Raw genomic sequence first — 16654 nt, forward strand, 5'->3', positions numbered from 1 at the left:
GCTGTCGCTGAGGGAGAACTACGCCAATACCACGGTCAATCGCATTGGTGCGAATTTCTTTGGCAGCAGATCGATGAAAGTGAGCAAGTATGGGCCGCGTAGTTAGGCAGCCGATGGGAGCGTTGATCGCTAAAACCTGCTTGGGCCTTATGAGAATGCGGTATCCTTCGTCAGCAGACCTGTGAGTGGCCTAGCATCGTCGGCGAATATCTTACGAAACAGTTGAACGACGGGCGTAAGTCGAGAAAGCACTGGACGCCAGATATAGAACGAGGCACTAGAATACTACGGATGGCGTAGAGCTTTTCGGGATCAGGTTGGACGCCAACAGCGTTTGAAAAAGACGCCGAACGGTTTGTTTGACGGGGGCGAAATTGACATTTTTTAATTCAAAAAAGGTACAGCTGTTGTGAATACTGTGAAATAATAGCGAGACGGATCAGGTGGCTGTTATTGTAAATGTAAAGAATATCACATCTTTTACGTACGAGAGGCAAGAGAACCACGTATAACTGCGCAGTAGAGAGTTCGTCAGCCGCTCAATATCGCAGGGGCGTTTTATTGACCTAAAGGCTTGACCTTAAACTGATATCAATCATCAGGTGTGGCAAAAGCCGTTTTCTTGCGGTGCACTTCGTCGACATAAACCTGCCAGTAACCAAACCGAAATTCAATAGATGAGAAGTATGTAGCTCCATTCAGGCTGTCGGACGCGTCATCAATGCGTGGTAGCGGGTATGCGTCTTCTCGCAAGATATTGTTGTAGGGGCGATAATAAGTGCAGAAGCGTCCGGTACCGTCTTTTTAGGGGCGAAGCTCCTTATAGCGGCACCCGTTCGTCCCCCGTAGTATGTAACAAGTATACCATTATTACCTCCAAGGTGATGCCGGTGAGAGACTTCTTCTGTGCGTTGTTGAACAATAAAACATAGTGCTCAATGTACATGTCAATGGCTCCTAATGGGGAATGAGAGACAGGAGCATTCGGCTTTTAGTTAACGCGCAGGCTGCGATCACCATTAGCAGCCATCGACATGTACATTGAGCACTTTCTGACAAGAAAGGGTTGCTACGTTATACTCGCTGGGTGTAACCTCCTTAGCTTTAGAAAAGTTCAGCGAGCATTGAGCCGCAGTGCCATGAATACAATGAACTTGTATATACCATGAATGAATTCGAGGTGGTTAAAAATGGGAAGTAGATACGAAGCGCAAGCCGTAAGAAAGTGAAAGCCGAATTCTCCAACTCTCATTTCTCATTAGCAGCCATTGGCATGTACATTGAGCCCTATCTGACTGAAAAAATTTGCTATGTCATACTCGCTGAGCGTAACCTCCTTGGTTTTCGAAAGGTTTAGCGAGCGTTCGGCCGCAGTGCCATGAATATAGTGAACTAGTATATTCCATGAACTCGAGGTGGTCAAAGGTGGGAAGTGGACCCGAAGCGCAAGCCGTAAAAAAAGTGTGCGTGTGCCGCCTCTCGTTTAGTCCTTGGAATGTCCGCTGGATGGCGGTGCTTCTATATGGGGAATATATGATGAAAAGATTCGAGATGGTGGTACTTGGTGTGTTGAATAGATGGACAAATGGACACATAGACAGATGCATGGATGGACGCATGAACGGACGCAGGGGCGGCTGCATGGACAAACGCACGGACGGACGCACGAACAGACGCACGCACGGACGGGATGATGGATGCATGGACGGTCACATTGACGGACGCATGGACGGACGGAACGAAGAGTGAATGGACGGACGAATTCTTCACCCAACTCTCCATCATTCACTCCGTGGATATGCTGCCATTTTTTTCTTCTTGAGGACGACAGGGGAGGCCCAATTATTGCTTAATGACTCGATGGCTGTTCTGTTCTGTTCTGTTTTAACTGTTTTGCTGTGGAGAGGTTGAGGTGCCTATTGCCTCAGCTACTACATATCACAAAGTTCTGCAGCGAAAAATAAAATAATAATACAGAACGGTACCTAAAAGTTAACAATACGGAAAAGAAAAAAAAACATAATAGCACACTGAAACTAGTTCAAATATCATGCCAATACACAGTTTTCTTCGCGCACTTCACACAGTCATAAACTACTTACACGCACACCTTACTAATCTAATGTCAGTATATACATGACCACATTTTATATAATACCCATCTCTGGCTGTCAGTCATAGACCCTTGTCCAGTCCGGTCTCCACTAAAAAGTCTGTCAGGAAGATTATTGCCTTTTTCTGGAGATGCATCTCAGGCCATGGTCCAAGTAGTTTATTTATTGTGAGGGGCCGTCTGTCCAAACTTGCTAATTTGTTGTTTAATTTTTCTCTTTCATTCGCGTATTTAACGCACTCCAAAAGAATATGGCGAACATTTTCTTCTGCATGACCACAATGGCATTCCGGTGAGTTGGATCGATGTATCTTGTGCAGGAGGATGTTTGTGTATGCTGTTTCCAATCTAAGTCAGTGGATTAATGTCCTAGGTGTCGTGGGAGGTCTGTCGCTATGGAAAATTTTCTGTGTGGATCAACTTCATGAAGTACCGTTTCCTTTGATTTAGGGCTCTCAAACCACTTCTCTATCGAACAATCGTTAGCTCCTTGCGATAAAAATGTCGAATATCCACCCCAAACATAGGGATTGCGCAATCCCGTCCTTCCTTCAATCCTTTCTTCGCGAGACTATCCGCATCCTAATTTCCCTTTATACAATGTTTCTGGGTATCCATTGGAATAAGATGTGACCCTGCGATGAGGCATATTCCACAGTTCCTGTGATACATTGTGCTATTTCACCATTTTTGTAAGGTGATCTCACATTTCTGATTAGCTGAAGAGCAGGTTTGCTATCAGTGCATATCACCCATTTTCATGGCTCAGTATTCTCGCAGATAAGTTTAACTGCTTCAAAGATAGCCACCATTTCTGCTGTCATCGATGAAGATTTGTGCGATAATTTGTACATCTTTTTCTGAATTTCGGGTATAAAGACCGCACAGGCTGACGCTTCTTCTGTGCATGATCCGTCTGTATATATCTTCGTTTTTTCATTACGCATTACATGAAGCTGATGAAGTACCAACTGTGCGGCTACTAGAGGTGTCATGTCTGCTTTCTTCTCTATGCCGTCTACTTCATGGATAACGTTGAGAAGTGGCAGCGTTCAAGGTGGTTTTGAAGGTTTCCATTGTTTAAATTCCGGTACTACTGCTTGAAATGATGACATAGTATCCTGTAGCCTCGTTGCTGTTCTTTGTGTTAGTGCACTAGATAAAAAATGACTTTCATGTTGCGTGAAAATTCTAAATAAATTTCGAGATGTTTATTTAGCTCGGAGCACTGCCAAAGGTGGCTGTCGAGACTCCGCATACACTAAAGCACTGGAAGTTGACCGTGGTAAACCCAGACATACCCTCAAGCTTCTTGCCATTAACAAGTGAAGTCTCCTTTCGGTGAAGGCTGGGAGTCTGTGCAGCAGAGGCAGTGAGTAAGTTACGATGGGGCGTATCCAGGCAACATGTAGCTCTAATAACGACTCTGTAGTACCACCCCATTTGGCCCCGCAGATATGCCGGAGGATTCGAATTGCCTGATTCACTTTTTTGTTCCAGGGACTGGACATGAGGCGACCATGTTAGTCTCCGGTCCAAAATTACTCCCAAGAATTCATGAGTTTTAACCATTTGAATACGCTGATTTTGCAGGATAATCTGGAAATTTCCAGGTCTATTTAATGTAAACGGAAGTATGGCTGTTTTAGCCAGACTCAGTGCCATACCTCTTTTTTTGGAAAACGGTCTACATAATCCAATCCTTCTTGTAGAGTTTGTTGTACATCCAAAAACGATGGACCAGACGTCCATATACTTATATCATCAGCATACACTGAACATCTGATGTTAGGTGGAAGATTATACAGGAGCTGCGCCATGACTGCATTAAAGAGAGTAGGGCTTAGCACGCTGCCCTGTGGCACTCCTTGTTTGACGACATGTTCTGACGTTGGCAGCAGCGGCAGCGCACTGAGCAACTGACCGAGATTACCGTATAATTTACTGCAGTTACTTCGGCCGATGCCCGATCGTCCAAGCTTGCTTCCCGAAGTGCTGCTTCATCGCCGGACGCCCTGATTGCTGCCACGGACTACCTTGCTCGTGGCGCCTTCGGAGACTGCGCAGCTCTAACTGCGGCTGCGTTTTCGGTGATATCACCACTGGGCGGCTCTGGAATCGTCAAGCAACGCTATAAAGGACCGGCACTGTCGACGGGATGTCATTGGCAGCAGCGGCAGCGCACTGAGCAACTGACCGAGATTACCGTATAATTTACTGCAGTTACTTCGGCCGATGCCCGATCGTCCAAGCTTGCTTCCCGAAGTGCTGCTTCATCGCCGGACGCCCTGATTGCTGCCACGGACTACCTTGCTAGTGGCGCCTTCGGAGACTGCACAGCTCTAACTGCGGCTGCGTTTTCGGTGATATCACCACTGGGCGGCTCTGGAATCGTCAAGCAACGCTATAAAGGACCGGCACTGTCGACGGGATGTCATTGGCAGCAGCGGCAGCGCACTGAGCAACTGACCGAGATTACCGTATAATTTACTGCAGGTTGGTTTTCACGCCATTTGCGATTCTTTCGTTTCTAATTTGCTGTCGCTGCTGCCGTTGTTTGCATTTTGAGCTTGTATGAGTGTCTTCTAACTGTGTCCAAAATGCCAACGAATGCTGAACTGGCAAAGAGATTAGAGGAACTCGAGGAGAAGCTGAAAACCGAGGTTTTAGTGGAGTCGGTGTTCGCAAGGATTCTGTTAAAGCTAAATCATTCTGGTTTCGATGTGGTGCAAATGAAGAAAGAAGTTGATGACCTTGTTGTTAGTGCAAAATTCACGGAAAAAATTGTTGAGGAATTAAGGCAAGACAACGCTGCCTTGATGGCCGAAAACAAATCACTGAAGTCTGAAAACCGCATGATGTCTAAGAAACTAGCTGAAATCGAACAATATTCACGGCTCAACAACGTCGAGATCAGAGGCGTACCGTGCACACAAGGGGAGGACTGTGTCGCGATCTTGCAAACGGTGGGTGAAAAGATCGGATGCCCGGTGTCACCTTCTGACCTTGACGTCGTTCACCGTGTTCCTACAGCAAAGGAATGCAACAAAAACCTTCTTGCGCGATTTTGTTCAAGAGATAAGAAGACTGAATTCATAAGCAAGGCCCGACAAGCTAAGCTCTGCCTGAGGGACATCAAAATAACACAGACACCTGACAATCCCGTGTACGTAAATGAGCATTTGACCCCTGCGAACAAGGCTCTCTTTTCTAAGGCTTTGGCTTTAAAGAAAGAGAAAAAATGGATGTTTTTGTGGACAACAAACTGCCAAATCAAAGCTCGCAAGACAACCGACAGTAAAGTATACAGGATACGCGATGAGGCTGATCTGGCTAAAATAAACTAATTGGCTCCCATTGTACTTAATGCGCATGCGCCAGCCATGCCTTCCTCGTCGGCTCTTCTGTCACCTGTGCAACTAAACTCGTTTTTAGGGAGTAACTCCCGCTCTTTTATTCATTTTAATGCCAGAAGCCTACGAAAGCATGTTGATGAATTTCAAAGTCTTCTTTCCACGTTTACCAACCCTTTCTCAGTAATTGCAGTTACAGAAACTTGGTTATCAGAAGACGATAGAAATCTGTTCGGTTTCCCTTCCTATACGTCATATTACAGTCACAGGTTATCAAGTAATCATGGTGGCGCAGCCACATACGTATCTTCTAACGCTTCCTGTAAACGAAGGCTTGATCTCGAATTAAACACGCTCTCCTGTGAATCGGTCTGGCTTGAGTTTGAGCATACTTTTCTTAATATAGATAACAAAAGATTCATATTAGGCTGTATATACCGCTCACCGTCTTCTCCAGTTACTGAATTTTGCACAAACTTGCAACGCTCCCTAAATGTTATTTACCTTGAAAATAAAAATGCTATTATCATGGGTGACATAAACATTAATTTACTAGACGATTTGTCACCTTACTCAATCAACTATCTAGCTGCACTAAACAGCTTCGGGTATGAATCTTTAATCAGTCTTCCAACTAGACCAAACAGCATTAGCAATGGGTCCCTCATTGATCATGCATTTTCAAATCTACTCACGGCACCAGACGCTGGAGTGCTAGAAATTAATATTACTGACCACTATCCCATATTTCTGCGTTTCGATTCCACTGCAAAACGTGATTCACCTTCCTTTATTCGTGATATATTGGACAAGCAGAGATATATAGATACCGTTGCTAACACTAACTGGTCTGAAGTTTATCTTAAAGATGATGCACAAGAAGCTTTCACCCTCTTTTCATCTTTGCTCCTATCACATGTTCAATCTTGTACAGATAAGCAAAAATGCAAAAAAATAATCGCATCACCAGCAAATCCCTGGCTGACGGGGGGATTACTAACAAAAATGCGCAAACGTGACAACCTCTACAAAAAAACTAAAAGGCAACCGTTTAATACGAATTTGCTTGTTCGCTATAAAAAATTTTGCAACCTAATAAACACCCAGCTTAAGGAAGCTAAAAGAAAGTATTATGCGCAAAAGATAACTGAGGCCGGAAATAGTACGAGGAAAAAATGGGACATCATTAATTCCTTTTTAAATAGGAACCCACGTTCGGAAAAAATAGCTACAGTTCTTCATAATGATGTCACTTATAGTGATCCAGCTGACATCGCCGATCAGTTTGCAAACTTCTTCTTTAACGTCGAGCACACCCTACCTTTATTAAATGAAATGGCCTTAGATCGCTTACCCCATTCGTTCTTTCTGTTTCCCACAACTCCAGATGAAATAATTAGCGTTATAGGGGCCCTAAAAATGACGAGTGCTGGCCTTGACGGCATTCACCCCTCCCATGTAAAAATGGTAGCTCACCTTATATCAAATGTATTCTCTTCAATTGTGAATTTAATGTTTAGAACAGGTGTTTTCCCGCATGAACTGAAGCAGGGTAAAATAATCCCCGTACATAAAAAAGGAAATGCTTCGTTATTGAATAACTACCGCCCCATTTGCATCTTACCCTTTTTGAGCAAAGTAATTGAAAAACTGATCTGTACACGTCTCACAAATTACCTAAACAAATTTAATATACTATCACCTTGTCAATTTGGCTTTCGTTCTGGCTACTCCAGTGACCTTGCGCTAATCTCACTTACTGACCAATTAAAAAAGGCTATTGACAACGGTTACTATGCGGGCGGTGTTTTCATCGACCTAACTAAAGCCTTTGATTCAATCAATCATCACATTCTTTTCAATAAACTTGAAGCATTTGGTATAACTGGCCCAACATTACTATTATTGCGTAGTTATCTCTGCAACAGGACACAGAAGGTGGTAATTTCTAATGCATATTCTTCAACCAAATTAACTAATATTGGTGTACCCCAGGGGTCTATTCTGGGGCCCCTTTTGTTTTTACTTTATATTAACGATTTGCCGAAAAGCCTTTCTTCATCCAGTTGTATATTATACGCCGACGACACCACAATTTTTAACTCTGTTATCAGTATTACATCCTTAACTGGAAAACTAAACTTTGATCTGGCACAGCTCAATCGGTGGTGCAGTAATAACATGTTAGAAATTAAGACGTCTAAGACAAAATTTGTTGTCTTCTCTTCACCACAAAAACCCTTGCCTTCTATCCCTCCTGTGATAATTGCGCGCAATGACATCCCTGTGAGCGACGGCTGTAGATTCCTAGGCGTTGAACTCGACAGTAACTTGAAATATCACCGACATGTTGCATATATTAGGAAAAAAATGACGTATGGCATTCGACTACTGATTAAATCTCGTCTTTATTTCAATCCATCAATCCTTATGTCACTGTATTTTTCTTTTGTTCATTCGCACATTTCTTACTGTATTACTTCATGGGGCAACACGTACACCACTCATCTTACTTCAGTTCAGACAATTCAAAACCAAGCGATAACAATTCTCACATCAAGCCCATATCTCTCTAACGCTAAGTCACTACTTCACGAAAACAATATATTAACTGTATCTGAGCTAGTTAAATATAACCTTGGTATTTACATGTATAGAACTATAAATAACCAACTTCCACATTTCACTACCATTCTCTCAAATAACAATGTCACTAGGTTTGCCCTTAACAATAACTTTCTACTGCCAAAAGTTCGCACCAATTATGGCAAACAAACCATTCATTTTTCCGGAATTTCTTTTTGGAATAGTTTGCCTTTCGACATTAAAGTATGTCGATCCCTGAAGGAAATTAAATCGAAGTTAAAAAATCATATCATGTCAACTAACTAGCCTGTTTGATTCCTGTTCATTGTGAGTTGTGTTCTGTAATCATTTGTCATTGAAGTTAGCACGTTATTCTTACTTTTTGTTTCTGTGATATTACAAGGGTATATTCTTACTTTATTTGTTTCAATTGCATTTTACTGTAGCTCTGTCTCCCTGCTATGTACATCACAATCATTATCAATTGTACATTGTACAAGAGGTCCCCTTGCAGTCTCTGACTATGGGACCTCTTTCTGTATATCATGCACATGTATTCTTCTTCATTTAACACAATAAAATCTTCTGTTCTGTTGGGCCCTTCTGCATAACTACAAAAATTTTCCGGAGCTTCAGGAAGTTAGCGATCCAACGCAGTATCTTGCCCTTGCATCCCTGTAACGCCAGACCTTCCAGAACGTGAACGTGACTCACTGTGTCGTATGCTCGGTGGACATCAAGGAATACAGCGACAGTGGTGTTTCCTTGCGTTCGTTGGTTTTCCACATCTGTGACCAAATCCAGAATACAGTCCAATGCACATCTACCTCTTCTGAAGCCAGCTATGCTTTTTAATAGTAGTTTTTTTAAGTCTTGCCACCATAAAATTTGTTCATTGATAAATGTTTTCATCACTTTTGAAAAACAACTTGTCAAACTAACCGGCCTAAACGAGTCCAGCTGCATAGGGCTCTTCCCTGGCTTTAGCAACGGTACTACTTTTGATACCTTCCAACTTTCCGGAACTTTTTCTTCTTGCCAACTTTTATTAGAGATGTCCAACAGGTGTAATTTTCCCCTTTGCACAAATTACCAAGAGCAGCGTATGTAACTCCATCTGTTCCTGGTGAACTTGTTCGTTTTACTGAAGACAGCACATATTGGAGCTCCTCTGGTGTGAAGCTGTCATCGAGATCTGATGAACTGATCACAGAGAACTTTGTTACAACCACCGAAGCTGATTATGCTGAGGATTTATAGTCGCTAGTTTGGGCGGTCTCTCCATTTCTCAGTACAAGATCGCAAAATTCTTTGGCAATCACACGTTCGCTAACGCCTTGAGACAGCGCTAGAGCCTGCAGTGGTCTCGAGTGGACTACTGGCTGTCGGAGGGCGCGTACCATGTTCCACAATTGAGGCGCCGAGGTAAATGGAGAAAGTGAGGCACATAAATCTTGCCACCTTTTGGTTGAAAGCTTCTGCAGTTGGTTATGCATTGCAGAATGTACTTTCTGTGCAACCTTGAAATCTTCTAAATTACCCGACCTGCAATATCTTCTTTCAGATCGGCGTCGTATTGCCCGAAGCCTCTCATACTCAGCGACAACACCCGAATACCCATCTGGAATGGGTACTGCACGAGTTGCTTTTGCTAGAAAATTTTTTATCTTCGATGCATACGTTTCTGCGTCGGAACAAGGTTCAAGATTTTGTCTCTGTAGTTCTCGAAAGATTGCCCAATTTCTAATTCTTGTTGTGCGGTTATTTCTCGTTTTCTTCAACTTTCGGTGATATATGAATACTGGCAAGTGGTCACTTTCTCTTGCATCAGCGTCTGCAGTCAAGTCTGCTCAAGCCACTAATTCAGAGGAGCACACAGTGGTGTCTAGTACGCTGCAGTAGTTATGCCCCCGTAGAAACGTTGGAGAACCATCATTTAGTATAGTGTAACCACAATCTTCGCATATTTTTACTATAGCAGATCCCCTTTCACTACAACGCTCACTACCCCACAATTCATGGTGTGCGTTAAAATCACTACATTTAATTGTGGGATCATGGTCAGATCTACACACTGCATCCAACTCTGCGTATGAAACGTTTGCTTGAGGGTGCACGTAAACTCGATGACACTTTGGCTGAAGTTTTTGTCAACTTCCATTTGAAAAACTCTGCGCTCAGTATGGAAGACATAATAGGGGAGTCGGCGAATAGAACTGACGTCACCAGTGTTCATTCGGTGCTAAAGGGAGGGTGTTTTCCCAAGAATTCTGTCGTTCAAATTAAAAATGTCGATATAGAACGCTAGAAGGCGATGAATGACTTTGGCGTGCGCAAGGTAGAGGTCAGGTGTAATCCTCTTTGAGAAACAATCTGGCAGAGAATAGTTTCTCTTAGCTACAGGAGACTGAAGTAAATCAATCCCGCTGGTGAGAGACACAGTTTTCAATTCGTCAGCATTGGATAGATTGGCGAAGAAAATACCCTGAATAACCACTTGAGGGCACGAGCTGAAATGTAAAAGTGGGAGCGAGGCGCTATTATCAATGATAGCCACAAGCGCTTGAAGAATGTCAACCTTGCAACTCAAAATGACGTCGGCGAGAGGAAGAAAGACATATTGGCCATCGGGAACTTGTGGCTATGTGGTCAAAACGACGTGGGTGGCTGTCTGAGGTGGCAGACGCACATCCTGAAAAGAACACAGCAATGGCTTTCTGAGGCAGCTCTAGCTGAAGGACGCTGGTAGCTCAATTGATAAGAGCAGAATGAAGCCTAGAATAACGTCATGAGGGCAGTTTTCAATCACGGCGAAAAGGACAGAAGTAGTGTGGTCGACTATATGTATACTTAAGCGGGCAGTAAACAAATTCATCCACGTGCCGCCATTGGACACATGGAGCATTTGTGCAGCCGCTGGTGTCAGAACTTTTTTTAAACGCGCGCATAGGTTTTAACTCATTACCAAAATGCTTCCGCTGGTGTCGACAAGTGCTTCTACAGGTACACCGTCTACTTTAACGTTTATTACACTTCGTGTGGTGGGAACAGAGGGAGGATTTGCTGCGGAAGTCGTCAATGCAGCACTATCTCCGGGGCTACAATTCTCACTTTTCCAAGATGGTGGTTGGAAGCCAAGGGGGACGAGAAGTGCCGTGGCTGCGGCGAACGGAACGATGGTCGACGTGTTTGCGGCGAATTAGATTGGCGCCCGCGTGGTGCAGGCAAGCGGCTGTACCAATTGTTCCGAGAATGGTCAATAAAGTTGGACTCAAGGGCAGGTGAAAAGGTTCTGGTGGTATTCTCTAAACGGGTCATATTGATTGCTCCGTGATGTGCCGAGGACCTTGTGTTTCGGCAGTAGCAACCAATGTTTCCAATGCACTGGTAATTGAAAAAAATGGGGCGGTCATCTGCAAGTCGCCACTCAGCCGGGTTGCGAGTACGTGGAGAAAACCGTCGAGTGGAGGAGGGCGTCGTGAATGGGGCGTTAGCTGGATCTGGGTGCGGTGACAGGGCGCATGGAATGCACTCCGATGTTTTCAACCTCCTGGCGTACGATGGCTTGAACAAGAACAGTAACAGGAGTGGCATCAGTGTGGCGCGAATAGAACGATGAGGGGCGCAATTACTTTCGGTTCTCGACGAACAGTGCGTGTCAGGTCTTCCCGCAGCGGTGAACGTCATGGAGTGGACTGGTCTTCACAAGTCGACCTTGCAGCGGATTTCGGCAGTCTAGTGAATGGTTGCAAAATGCGGTGACTTGCACTTGCTCAAACTGATGACACTCTTAGATGATCTCTCTCCACGGTGAACAAACCCTGCACATCAGGAGATTCAATGCGTCGTCAGCGATCCTTTCCAGCACATGCCCGATCATTTCAGCTTCCGGCATGTCACTCTCGTGCTTGCTGCAGAGGATCAGCACGTCTTGAATGTATAGAGGTATGATTCCACGGGGAATTTCGCATGGCAGCCAAATTCTTTTTTTTTTGGTGGCGATCTTACGACCAGCGGGTTCGCCAAATACCTCTCAAATTTTCGCATTGGCCTCAGCTTGTGAGTTGCTCTTTGTTGTTTTCATACCCCACCTTGGCCGTGCCTGTCAAGTAAAACAGCACAGTATCCCATTGAAGTGTGAGATTCCATTTGTTCGGCCCACTCACGCGTTCGAAGATGGCCAACCAATCGCCAACGTCCACGCTATCAGTCCCACAGGATGTACCGGGATCCTTAAGGGGCGTGAAAACGTACGATGATGACTCCGTGTTCGATATAGACGCTGACGTCTTCTTCTTATTATTATTCCTGTTAGTCTTCTTCTCCTCATCTCATGGCTCTTACGGAATGCACATAATTGGCCGAGTGTTAGATGAATTCTTTTTTTTTCTTCGCAATACTACTCGTATGTGCTAGGGATAGGTTTCACGACAAATAATTACTAAATAATAATATCTTGCAGTTTAAAAGAATGAAGAGTATACCTCTATACTCTTTTAGTCTGACTGATAAATTCCTCTAATGCGTGACTATATCCTCTATGTCTCTATCCCTGTGACTGTAGCCCAGAAGAGAGGCGCCGAATGATAGAACAACTGATTCGGATATTTCCAGACCCATGTTTCGAAGAGGTGGTGCTACGAATTTTCTTCTTAATGACGTATAGCGGTGACAAAATAGAAAAGTAATGACTGATTGTTTCTTCCTCCTTACAGAAGATACACAGTGGAGACAACGCTTCACATGCTCTGTGCAGGTAAAAGTTGAGGGAGGTACCCGGTAGAAGTTTGACTTTGGTCACTTCAATTATTTTCGACCACGATAACTCACTTTTCCAGAGAAATAATAGGTGCTTATTTTCTGTAGAAGCTGTCAAGGCGGGGTTCGATAAGCATTTTTTAAAGTTAAGGTTCGATATCGTGAAATCGTAATGTATGTTGTTTGTGGGAAAACCGGAATGATTGGCAATAAAGGCGCCGCTTTTGCTAAAGAATCAGCGCTTTCGTTTAAAAGCAAACCTTTGTGACCTGGTACCCAAATTAAGTGGAGACAATGCAGGTGCTCGAGAACTAGTATTCTGAAAATATTTAGAAGAGGTGTTTCACCAGATGCAGAGAGAGAATAACACACAGATAATGAGTTAGTGATGATTGCTACTACTGTATTTAAACTGCTTAACTTTTGGAGAGCTAATATTATGGCGATAAATTCAGCTATAAAACTGGGATGAAATCCTGCAGTCCTAAGAAAAAAGACCTATCAATATGAGGGCAGAATATTACTATGCCAGATTTTTCCTCAGTTTGCGATGCATCCGTTGCAATAACCACATTCTTCGGCAGACTACCTTGATGCTCTTGTTATAGTCGATTTAAAATTCCGTGAGGTAATTATTTTGCGTGTTTCGGAAAAATATTGTGGTAGACAATGTCTGTGAATTTAGGTTCTATGGTCAAAGGACGCACGTCACGGATTTGTACATTCAGGGAATCGAGTAATGTTTGTGCAAATATGATTTGTAGCTTGCGGAATCTAGGCCAGTGCTCAGAGAAAATGATATCGGGATTGGAGATGAAAATTACTCGAGTATGGTTATTGAGTGTTTCGTAGAACCCTAGAAAAGTCTGCACCGTAAGTAGGTTAAATGATTTTAACGGGGGTGGTGTTCTCACTTCCAGGTATAATACTACATTCACCACACGTTTTGGGATGCCTAAGCACAGCGTAAAGCCTCTCACTCTGATCGGACTAGTGGTCGAAGCTGGTATGCTGGCGCACCGGAAAAAGAACACAGCCGAATTCCAATACCGGTCGTACATACAATTTGTAGGCCATCAAAAGTGCTTTTCTTCTCATACCCGATCTGCGGCTGCTCAGCCGGCGCAATAGACCCATTGCCCATGCTCCTTTAGTTGTGGTATATTTAATATGAGCTTGCCAGTATAGTTGTTCGTTATATACCACTCCGAGGTGTTTTAAAGATTCCACTTGTGGGATATCCTGCACCTTGTAAGTCAGAGATATTCTCACTGGATCGTTAACCGAAAAACCAGAATAGCACACTTATAAATATTAAGGCTTAACTGCAGTCGGCGGATTCACCCGCGCACCTTGTCTTGTCTTGTCTTTTCTCCTAGGAGATCTTGGCTCATACCCACATGGGGGATTGGCTACACTGTACCTCATAATAGATCATTTTCTACAACGCTTGCTAAAAATAATAAAGAGAAATTAGATAGGAACACTAATAATGTTCCTTTAGAAAAAAAAACGTGAAAAAATTGCAGAAGAATACGATAAACCAGAATATATAAAGCAAATTAACAAGAATGAGGAAGGGGAAGAAAGAGTTGGATATATCTGGCAGTACCACTAGCAGCGTATCCTTCCGGTTGCCTGAATGAATTTATGTAGCGCTGACAAAATAGCACTGTGGCCCACACCCAACTGACTGGCTCCAAACGATAATAGGGTGGATGTATTGACTGGCACCTGTCAGCTGGTTTTGCCCTTCGTCTTTTTTCACTTTACTTCTATAAAATATTAATCGAAACTCACACAGTAATTGTAAATAATAAATATGCATGCACAGAATTAAAATGTTTGTGAAAGCACAAGTGAAGCGCAGAAACGCTTCTTCGAGCTTGGATCAAGAGAGGATACTTTGCCGACACACATGGCACAACTTGAAGTAAAAATAATTGTTAAACACCTGGTCTTTTCAATTATCGAATTCGGTGCACACCACATGTGAACGACTTTATGCTTGTTGTCGTAGGTGTGAAATGCGTATGATGCATGCAAGCTCTAAACGAGCTCTAAAGGACATTATTTCTTATTTTTTCCTGCTCATTCAACGAAAAAATACGAAATCTTTTCGCTTGTATCTTTGCAATACAAGCGAAGCTTGTACTGCAACTGTCCTGCTACAAGCAGACATGTTTTAGAATTATTCACCAGCTCTAGCGTGTGCATTAAGAAAATTCCACACCACATGACATCCTCCGTGAAAGTTCTCTTCACTCTGTGTACATATTTGTACGCTGCATCATACAGCCGCACAAAGAAGTGCGAAATATTACGCGTGCAGAGAAAGAAGCAGTAAACGACTAGCCACGCTTCCCTCGCTCGGCGACAATTGGCTGCGCCGATCATGTGTGCATAGCTACCAGACAGGAATGCTTCGCAGAAGAGAGAGAGAGAGGAAACTTTATTAGAACTTGGCCGGCAGCTTGATCTTGGTGGCCTCAGATGGCGGCGCTGAGTCCCTGAACTCGGGCGGCATCTTCGGCCTGCCGGACAGCCCAGAGCTGGTCGTTGAGCTCCGAGCTTCTGAGCGCCGCCTCCCAGCGGCGGCGTCGCCGACGGAGAAGGTCCCCCGCGGCACCCGCAGACGGGACGGCGGTGGGAACGAGTGAGCTCGAGGCGTCCTGTTGCCTGGTATTGGCAGCCGCCATAGGCGCATCGCGAACGGCGGCCGTTTCTCGACCATTGTTATCGGCGCATTCCCAGAGCATGTGGCGCAGCGTTGCTCTGTGCCCGCATGCTTTACATAAATCGGTAATGTGTAAGTGCGGGTAGCAGTGGCGTAAGACGACCGGGCTGGGGTAAGAGTGGGTTTGTAGTAAGCGATAGCTTACGGCATCGTGTCTGTTTAATTTGTCATGCGGTGGCGGGAACTTTCGCCTTTCCAGTCTGTAGTGTTGCGTAATATCTCGGAACGTGATGAGACGATCACCCCACGACCATTGTGGTCTGTGTTGTCGCTGCGTGGCTGTCAAGGTGTCTCGATCCGGCAGATCAGAAGCCCCGTTCTCGAGAGCGGAGGCGGCGGCCACGGAATGTGCCGCGGCTCGGCGAGTGAGACCTCGAGCCGCGGCGTGGGCCGCCTCGTTGCCCGGAAGCGGGACATCGGTGTGTGCCGGGGTCCAAAGAAGGAAGACTGTTAAATTTTGTTGTGGCGATCGCGACGCTGAGTCACCATCACTGCACCTCTTAAGGATGCGGGCCGCTTCCCGCGAGACGCAGCCGCGCGCGAAGCCGCGGATTGCTGCCTGCGAGTCGCTGATTACGATCGTAGCGTTCGGCACCGTGGCGATTGCTAGGGCTATCGCGGCTTCTTCGGCCGCCTCCGTATGTCCCGTGGTCACCGTGGCGCTCGCGAGGCATTTGCCCGCACGGTCAACGACCGCAGCGGCGTGTGCGTGTCTCCCGTCACCATATCTCGCGGCATCTACGTACACAACTTCGTCGCTAGTGCCGTACTTCTTTTGAAGGTCACTAGCTCGCTGGTTACGGCGCCCGACGTGGTGCGTCGGGTGCATATTCTTAGGAAGCGGCGGAACAATTAGGCGGTCGCGAACCGAGGCAGGAACATCCGCTTTTTCTCCCTGCTGAGTGTGGTACCGGATGCCAAGTGACTCGAGGATGTGTCGACCCGTCTTAGACCCCGACAAGCGTTCGTTTTGCGAAACGACATGGGCCTCAATTAACTCGTCGAGTGAGTTGTGCAGTCCAAGTTCTAGTAACTTTTCAGTGCTCGCATTCAGTGGAACTCCAATTGCTCTCTTGAAAGCCTTTCGTATTATACATTCGATCTTGT

At 44.8% G+C, this 16654-nt stretch overlaps 1 protein-coding gene across 3 annotated transcripts in view; it reads left to right on the forward strand.

Moving 5' to 3' along the window:
• Positions 1-16654, forward strand: part of LOC119159841 (uncharacterized) — a 250188-nt gene that overhangs the window by 194387 nt on the left and 39147 nt on the right. The gene's annotated exons all lie outside the window — the stretch shown is intronic.

Source organism: Rhipicephalus microplus, chromosome 3 (assembly GCF_043290135.1).
Source record: "Rhipicephalus microplus isolate Deutch F79 chromosome 3, USDA_Rmic, whole genome shotgun sequence".
In the NCBI taxonomy this organism is placed as follows: Eukaryota; Metazoa; Arthropoda; class Arachnida; order Ixodida; family Ixodidae; genus Rhipicephalus; species Rhipicephalus microplus.